Here is an 8,877-nt window from a genome sequence, read left to right as displayed (position 1 = left end):
GGGGGGGGGGTGCACGGCGAAGCTGTAAGAACGTACGGATGTGGGGGTGGGGGGGGGGCTGGGGGGTGGAAGTGGCAATAATGAGTGCGCTGAATGGATGAGAAAGTTGAAGCGGATGACGTATATGTTGGTGTTGACGTGGCGAATGGGGGTCGGATGAGGGCAGGGGATGGGGCTGTTCAAGTATTAGAAAGTTTCATGTTCAGCTGCAAGACTGACGTGCTTTCTCTCTCAGAATAATTAATTCATGGCGAGGAATTGATGCTCGCACCAATGTTCTCTGTGTGTGCCATGTCTCCCAACACCTCGAACACACTCGCTGACGACAACAACTACACCACTGTACTATTTTTGAACCTCCTTTCTTTTGGAACTTCCTGTTCCGAAACGTTATTGTTTCGGAGTACGAGCATAGACTGCAGTAGGTAGCTCTGCCTTTAACCTTTTCATGCGAAAGGTCACTATTAAGCCGGCAACGTGCATCTGCAATGCGGTTATACTTCTTAACTGCCGATGTGGGATAGAGGGCTCTTACAACTGCAGTTTGTGCTTCGCGCAAAGCTCGGTTCCCTGACTCTAGGCTCTGGCAGCGATCACCATTACCATGCGAGCCAACACATGTTTTTTGTTCAAGCTTGTACTATGCCGCAAGGCCTTGCGCAAATGCTCGAAACGTTTCACATCCGGTTACAGTATGGCGGAGATTTCTATACCCTTCACCCGTAGAGTATTCCGTCATTACAGGTGGCAGCTTCTCTTCATCCCTTGCAATTCCAAGGCGATGAACTACGGCTGCATTAGCAACCTGAGCACATAAAAGCCGTCCTATAATGCTCACAATAGGATGTTCGCTGGTGTTAGTGTATGCTAGGGTTGTAAGGGCCCTGCTAAACTCGTCTACACCGCCTTTTAAGGCGTTCCAATATACAAGCAATATGGGCCTTATCATTCTGCTCGGAGGAAGGGGGCCGTGTTGTTGGACCCTGTCTTTGTAGGCCTGGCAGAGACTATAAAATGACGCCCAAGTATGCATATCAGATGCATGACTGGCGGATAGTATGCTGTTGTATTCTGCTGGAATGAAATTGGCTTCCCTTCCTACCCACGCAAATGCACTCACACGCACTGCGTCCATGAACATGAGGTAATAGTTTCGTAGTTGTTCCGAAATATGCAAAAGAACTGCATATATCACCTCACCCACTCCCCCACTGCTACCCTTCGCCACTATGAATAGAACTTTAGATGTGACGAGGGTTGCAGCGTGATGAATACATTGAAACCGATAGGCAATCGTGGGCAGAAGTTCACGAAAGTACTTATCCACGCCCTCGCTCCTGCCAATATTCTTTAAGATAGAGAAAGTGGCAAACCTTTCTCTTATATCTTTAGCATTGCGAATCGTGTTTGGTGTGGTCATAGTCTTAACCTCAATTGAGGCCACGTATGATTCAAAATTGTCCGAATAGCCCAGAATCCCATCTGGGCTATCGGCCATCATGTCAGAGCTTGATGAGCCTATTAGGCCTACACTCCTGATATACTCTACTGTGTACGAGTCCCTCTCACAGTGATTTATAGACTGAACTGCAGTGATATTTGATGCTTGGTTCGCTTGGAAAAATGATGGTAAGGCCCTCAACACCTGCATCTCATTCAGGGTACCATCTTTCATCCCTGCAGTGGCAACCAGGGGCTTCATTGCCCAAGACTCAAAAGAGGCTTCTAAAAGCTCCTTCTTCAGCTTGACCGCTTTGTTATTGTACAGTGTCATCTCATTCTCAGGTGCTAAATTCCGAACAGGCAAAAATATCTCCCCTCGACGAACGCAGTTCTGATGTTCGATACATCTAGATATTAGTTCGTTCTTGCGTAAGGAAACTCGCTCCCGCCTGCCTACAGAGTTCAATAAAGAAAGTATCTCCTCCTTGCGCATTTGGGCTAAACTAGTGGTTGTTGCTGACATGAAGTGTTCAGCGGTGCAGATCGTGATCTCAAAATCTGTATCACGATTGGAAATTCCAATAGTTGCCGCCATGCCCTTCCATTTTATCATCAACTCTTCCTCAAGCCTTTTGATGTCATTTGTGAGAGGTTGTGTTACAGCCCGCAGTGTGTCGCCACGGAGTAGGTAAGATAAACCAGATATACTCGAGGTATAGTTCCGGGCAATAGCACCAATAAAGTTGCTGGCAGTTCTTGACGTAAATTATATGCCCTGGCCAAGAACCACCCTGGGTCTTCTGCCTGAAACACTGTGTATTGGCACAGCCTCCCCAGTAACTGCACAACTTTAAGTACAGCAATATTTGATAGTGCCTTTTCCTGCGTCGATGGATTACGCAAAGAATATCCACCACCCTCGCCTTCTGGACGTGCGACTCTATTGTCGAAGATGAGCTGAAATTTTTCGACTGCAGCACTATCAAATCTATGCCTGAAGCTATTCTTCGGAATGAGGCAGTACTGGTGTGCTCCGAATCTGACAGGGTCGTTGCTGTACCCTGCAGCAATACGGCCTGAGTAGCTTTCTCTGTAGACCGAAGCTTCAATAGTACGACCTTTGCTCCCACGAGGTGTCCTTTGTGCACTGTATATCGCCCTGCAACCCTTCTCTGCCACAACCATCCCCTTATGTTTCTTTCTGATAGGTCCTTCCCCAAAAACAAATGGGTAACTTAAAGAACGCTTATGCGTTCCAATGCTGCTAGCTCCTAACGTCTCATTCAGAAATGAAATCGACTCAACCTCATTATAGGCCCTGTCGGCAGCAAACAAGGAATCCACCATGGGCCTCAAGGCCCCAACTGTAGGTACACCCTGAAGCAATTGGACCAATCTGTGCCAAACATGTAATAATTTTTCGTGCGGACGCGAGTAGTGTGACGCAATAAAAGCATGAGTTAATGCGGAGCAGACGGCATTGTTGACAGGTCCGAGGGCCTTGACGGGGTTGTTCACATGAGATAGGCTTGTCAATTGTACAACTGCTTTGGAGCTTAATCGGTTGTGATCGTCATCAACCGAGTAGATAGTGACACCTTCCACATTCACAAGCCTTCGGTTAATGGCAGCCAGCTCGCCTTCCATTTCAGTGATCAGGGCATTGCCGGCGGTCGGTTTGTTTAACCAACCATATGCCGTCTGCTCGCATGCCTCCCTCAAATTTTTCGTCCCGGATAGAGCACTACATACTTCATTATACCTTTCACCCGAGATTCCCATTTGAAAATAGAATGGTTTGTTCTCTGGGGCAGTTATTGTAGACACACAAGCACCGTAAGATGCAGCCAGTACGTGACGAATAATGATGCCTTTCAACTCAGCAGTTGAGCAGGGCAAGCGCATGCGAGAGATGAGTACTTGGTTAACGTATACACGAAGTTTCTCCAACAAAGAGAGCGGCAAAAAGGCATCGAAAGCCTCCACTCGGCTCAATCGTTCTTCTGGAGACCGCTTTCCTGCCAAACCAGGGCGCTGCTGCTACACATTATCTAGGATAGTGTTCGTTTCTCTCACATAGCGAGGGTACAAATCGAGGTCAACTGTGTCGACAGTTAAAGTAACTGGCTTAAATGATGGGGCATACGTCCAGGAAGGGAGGCCTCCATTAGACATTGTGGAATGCTCATCGTCCACGCGCGGCCTATCAGGTGGCGCTAAGTTGTGCTCAACAATCAGGTCATTGTCATCCCCATTCATGAACTCACTTTCTACTCCAGTACCAACACTATCCTGAAATAAAGATGAATAAAAGTCCTGCATCACACGACGACGACCATAGTAATGGTTTGAACTCCATTGATGCGTTCGAGCCCTCGTACCTGGGCAAATTGCGGCAATTTCCTCTTCATCTATGTCTGAAATTAATGCATTATCGACGGATTCATCGCCAGAGACGGACGACGTCCGCTGGGAATCGACCTCCTGCGAGAATGGGCGATCATCAGATGATAAAGAATGGTCATTGACAGGGTTTTCATATGAGTACTGCATGGAGAGGTCATCACAGACATGGCTTTCACTGGCCTCGGGGACTACGGGAAGGTCATCTTCAATTGACGGCGGGGGACGTGATGGCGGCGATGCGTGCTGGCGCCGCGCCTCAGCCTCCAGATATCGAGTGCGAGGTACGAATTGAGGGGCATTCGTGGGATGGCGTGCAGGCTCACAACTTGCAGGGATGTGTAGATCAGGCTCTTGTTGACAGTTGTCATTGTCAAAGGATTCTCCTGGGAAAATCCTATGACGATGACAACTTGGCGAGGCAGCGCCAATACTGTCATCGGCCGTTACTGACAGCCGTAACCGATCAGCAGAGGACATAAGTAAAAGGCGATCAGAGAGATAGGGGAGAACTGGGGAGAACTGGGGAGAACTGGAGTAAATTGGAGAACGTTCTCTGGATGGAAGTGACGTCTCCTACTCGTGGAGAGAATTTCTCCTGGAGACGTTTGAGAACATTCTCCTCAAATGTTCACTTTTCATCGAAAATAGATGGTAGATTCTACTTCAGTAAAAATTTGTTCTATTTCTGAAAGTAGAAGGAAAATCATCTACTTCGGAGCACAGGGTTATATGAGGCATTCTTATAAGGAGGAAATACAGAGAAAAATCTCGATACAGTGACCGCTCGTGACAGTGACCCCCCTCGGTACAGTGACCGATGGCCAGAAAATTCTTGCCACCATTGCCCCGTGTGCCCACAAAGCCCACTTTCGTTTTCTACAGTGACCCCCTCACTACAGTGACCTTTCCTGTTGAGTGACCCGTATTTGCAGTGGGTCACTGTAGAAAAAGTATATTTTTAATTAAAATTTGTAAGGTCACTCACGTGACGAGCTCGGAAAAAATGAGTCGACTATTGACTGACGACGACAGCGCTTGCGATAGCCAACAATGTTCTCTATCTCAATGTCCAAAAGTGCCAGAAAATCATCCCTCATGGATTTTGAGAATGGATGCTCACTCTGGGCAAATAAATTTGCCTCCTTTCTCAAAGCCACAGCTGCTGCCTGCAAACGATTTAGAGAGGGCTTCTTTGCCTCACAGCGCTCTTCTTCTCTTTGTGCATCTGCCCCGGAGTCTGAGTCAGACTGCTCCGTAGGCCCTCGGACCTCTTCCATGGCAGTAGAAACAGCTTCATCAAGCGCATTGTCGCGTGAAACTGGCACGCAAATATCCAGGCCATCTTCCATCCTGCTAAACTCCTGCAAATCTCCATTACTAAAACTTTCTACCACGTTCAATCGTGCCAACTCTTGCCAGTCGCTCATTAATAAATGCATGTTGTTTCCCGTCCATTCGCAGTCCCCCAATGCCTCATTATGGTTCTCAATACCATTGTCTGTATCGTTTTCTTCCTCTTTGAGCCACTCCTCTCCTTTTGACTTTGCGCGTAACGCCTCCGATGCATTGATTGCAGACTCCGTAGAAGTAGCAGAGCTGCCTATCGCTTTCATTGCCGGCTCAGAGCGGTTGCCAACAGCAGTTTTTCGCTGCAAAATGTCGTGGCGTTGATAGGGTGCCACAATGGCAGTCGTTAGCCAACTGTTCAAAACCACGCTCATAGGTACCATATCCCATGCCTTCTTCATCATCACAACGGCATCGTATGTTGTCACTATCTGTGTAAGTTTAAAAGTAGAGCGCTGTTCCTCGGGCATTTCCATTTGCTTGTCCACGTAAGTGAGAATATGATCAACGAGCAGACGCCGGAAAGCAGATTTAAAAGAACGACCAATTGCGGCGTCAACAGGTTGCAAGACTGGGGTCATATTGGGAGGAAGAAACACTGTGGACCAATTTTCATGCGGCGTGTAGTCAATTGCATGTGCAGAGCAATTGTCGACGACACTGATAACATTTTTGTGCTGTATACGGGTAGCTTTGTTCAGCCCAGTGACAATAGAAGTCCACAGCTGTTGAGTGTTCCAAGCATTCTTTTGGGATTTGTAAAATATTCCCAAGTCCTTTGCTGCATCAAAATGCCGTGGAAAACTCTTCGGCCTTCTCGACTTTCCAATAATGGTGAGTGGCGCCTTTCGACCGTCCGCGAATACGGTTAGCACAGCGGTTAGGCGCTCTTTCAGACGTGAGTATGTTGCTGGTTCATCAATGTTTCGAATCGCACGGCTTGGAAAGGAAAGATACAGTACGGCAACTCGTCAGTGTTGGAGATGCATCCAATTGGAGAGGTGCAAACTGATCTCTGGATAGAACGGCGAGCCATGTACACTGTCTGTGAATCAAAGTGCCCTGCTTGTCCAGTGCCCTTCGAACTATGCATATTGTTGCGCCGCATAAAGCTTGCAACCCACATTGGGCTGCCCTTAAATCCTTTTAAAGACTCAATTTTTTGCTTTAAGGCGAGGACCTGATCTTCCGGTAGTTCTTCATCCAACCCGTTTTCGTGGCGTTCCATGATCTTTTGCGCAATGTCTTTAGCCGCTCTAGCAACAACATCGGCACGAAAGAGAGACTCGCCTCGCATGTATACCATTCTCTGTCTCATATAAGTTGCCACCGCCGATTCGACATCTGGAAATGTTCCGTCTTTCATTCGCGAAAGTTTACGAGACTTGCGGGTATGCAGCTCCTGTGCCATTATCTTTGTGGCATTTTTCTTCCAACTGAATATAGCAGCTTTAGAAGCGCTGTACTCTTTGGCCAGAGTCGTTTAAAGTTGCAGCCCCAAACGATCCATCAGGTCTTGCTCCAAGGAGTCGGAGTACGTGCTGCTTAGTTTCAATGGTGGGTTGAGATCGTTTGCTTGATGACATGTTGACGTCTATCGAATGTGGGATACGACGCTATGCGCGGTCGTTCTGTCTTGCAAACTATGTTCAAGATGTTTAAGTACAGCATGAAAGACTGTCGTAACGTTCATGCACGTGTACTCTACAGTATGTTTTGAGACTGGAAGAGTATGACACAGTGTCGACTCGATGCTGATGTCAGGGCTTACGTCAGTGGCCTTCGCGGTAGCGAGAAGGCAGTTTTTGGATGGCCCTCAGCTCGTTGTTGGTGACACGAAGGTTGTTTTTTGGTTACTTTCAAGACTATTTGAGTTTCGCGCCAGCTTTGAGTTGCATCAGATGGGTGCAGGCCCCAGTTTTATTAGCTTTTTAAGTTGTCAGCTCTGTCAGCTGGACTTCACCCCTTTGTTTGGGGCCGTTGCGGGGCTCCTGCATCCAGCTCCAGTACAGTGACCCCCACCGGTACAGTGACCCTAATGGCCTTTCCGTGTGATCAAGGGCGATGATGCCCACTCAGTTTACTGGAGGGGGCGACGACGGGCTTAAGTACTGTGGTGTGGTGTGGCTAAACGTGTCCAGGTGGCTATCGTACAGTAAGTGATGGGTGAGAAAGGAGTTGAGTAGATGAAGGAATGTGGGCCTGCTGAGTGGATGCAGCTTATCGTACAGCAGTCGCCGCACTCGGCAGGTCGCATGAGGAGAGGCGAAGGAGCGCGAGCTGCCGTTGGAAGACGGCGGGTTTGAGCGCTTTGGTTAGGCAATCAGCGGGGTTAGATGTAGAAGGGACGTGAAGGAGAGTGAGGCGTTTTCGGAGGGCTTGTTCTGTTAGGAAGCGGTACTTGATGTCAACGTGCTTCAGCTTGGGCGTGGGGTGGTCCGATGTGGCTGTTTTCAGCGTGGAGACATTGTCCATGCATAGACTTGTAGGCGGAAGGTCGTCGGATTGTGTCAGGTCTTGAATAAGGCGGCGTAGATGCGTGAGGTGCTGAGCGGCATGGAACCCCGCGACATATTCGGCCTCCCAGCTTGATGCGGTAACGAAGCGCTGGCGCTTTGATTGCCAGGAAATGGGAGCATTTTGCCAAATGGCAATGAAACCAGACGTGGAGCGTCGCGTGTCGGGGCAGCCTCCGTAGTCGGAGTCACAGTATGCACGCATGGGAGCAGGGGATGGGGTGTAGGTGATGCCTCGGTGGGGGGTATGTCGGAGGTATCGCAGGACGCGATGGAAGGCTTTCCAATGGCGCATAGATGGATCATGATTGTAGCGGCCTAAGAGACCGGTTATGAAGGCGAGGTCTGGCCGAGTTGAGTCGGCAAGGTATCGCAAGGAGCCGATGGCGCTGTCGTACGGGTAGGTCGCGGGGAGTGGGTCTTCGTCGGGTTTGCGAGCGGAGAGGTCGATTTCGGCGTACGGGGTTGGCGAAGGGTTGCTTTTTTCCATGCGATATCGCGTGAGGACGTCCTCCGTGTAGTGTGGCTGGTTGATTGTGAGGGATGTAGCTGTGCGGGTGACTTTCCAGCCGAGGATTTGTTTCACAGGCCCGAGGTCTTTGAGCGTGTACTTCGCCTGAAGCTGTCGTTTGACATCGTTGACGAGGGAGCGGTCGTTGGAGATGACCAGGAAGTCATCGACAGTTATGACAAATAAAATGAAGGATTGACTGTCGGGACGGCGGAGGATAAAGGTGCAGCTGTCGCTCGTTAGGCGTTCAAAATTGAGGAGTCGGAGGGAGGAGGCAAGGCCGCTTGTGAAGATGCGGCAAGCCTGTTTGAGGCCCTACAGGTTCCCTTTGAGGAGACCGACGTGGCCGGGGTACTTGTAAGAGCCATCAAAGCGGGGTGGTTGGTGAATGTAGAGGGTTTCGGTCGGGGGGAGGAGTTCGTGGAGAAAAGCGGATTCCAGGTCCCAGTGGTCGGCGATGAGTTGCTGGGAGATGGCGAGGGCGAGGGCAGAACGGATAGCATCCCGATCAGCGACATGGCTTGAGACATTATCGGGATCGTAGTGGAGGTGAGGCACTTGTTGGTCTCCGCGAACTGTGCAGCGCGTTTTGTGGGAGGTGATGTTGCCGTCTGTGTCGCGTTTGAGGCGAAGACGAAAATGAAGGGGGAGAAT

The sequence above is a fragment of the Chondrus crispus genome, genomic scaffold, assembly GCF_000350225.1.
Source record: "Chondrus crispus Stackhouse genomic scaffold, scaffold_89, whole genome shotgun sequence".
In the NCBI taxonomy this organism is placed as follows: Eukaryota; Rhodophyta; class Florideophyceae; order Gigartinales; family Gigartinaceae; genus Chondrus; species Chondrus crispus.
Note: the sequence above shows the minus strand (reverse complement) of the source record.